We start from the raw sequence: 855 nt of genomic DNA, 5'->3' as shown, positions 1-855 counted from the left end.
TGATGGAAATAATAGAGAAAATAAAAGCCAATAATAAAAAACTCATGAAGAAGAAGTATGAAAGGTTGAACAAGAAACTCGTTAACTTGAGGGCGAAGCAAAGCAACCAAAAAATCATGAAAGATGCAGAACAGAAATTCCACTCCCGATTTGTAAACTTGACGGAGGTTTACATCAATGAGCAAGAAGCAGAACTATTAAAAAAAGGCCTCAAACACAACATTGAAAGTTACAACCAAAAGAGGGAACTTGAACAAACTATCGTGGATACTGAAGTTATTATATCACGGCTTCCAATTGAAGAACAGGAGCACGCCAGACACATATGTCGGCACATAATTGAAAAAGACATAAATGCCAAGAAAACTAGGAAGCAGAAGAACGAAAACCAAACCATAAAAGGGCTCAAAGAAAAGCTAAGGGCAAACAATGTTATAACCACAAAAGCAGACAAAGGCAATACCACCGTATTAATTGATAAAAAAGATTACATAGAGAAAACTGAAAGTCTAATAACTGAAATAGGGTGCAATAAATTGGGAAAAGATCCCACTGAAGAATACCAAGCAGCAATAAAGAATACCATAAAGAAAAGCACAACCATAATAAAGGATAATCCACCATATAGACTAACACTTATGAACCCGAGTGTCCCTCCGTTGATTGCCTTGCCAAAGACACACAAACCAGGCACCCCGATGAGACCTATCATTAATTACAAGTCTGCTCCCGGATACAGACTCTCCAAGCACCTAAAGACGCTGCTGAAGGATAGTCTGGATCTACGCAATAAATATACTATTACAAATACAACGGAACTAATCGAGAAGATGAAATCGTTGAAGATCAACGAAA

This window comes from Rhagoletis zephyria, unplaced genomic scaffold (genome assembly GCF_001687245.7).
Source record: "Rhagoletis zephyria isolate East Lansing unplaced genomic scaffold, Rhagoletis_zephyria_1.1 Rzeph_scaffold_00316, whole genome shotgun sequence".
In the NCBI taxonomy this organism is placed as follows: Eukaryota; Metazoa; Arthropoda; class Insecta; order Diptera; family Tephritidae; genus Rhagoletis; species Rhagoletis zephyria.
The sequence above is the reverse complement of the archived record's forward strand: the minus strand, read 5'-3'. Positions refer to the sequence as shown.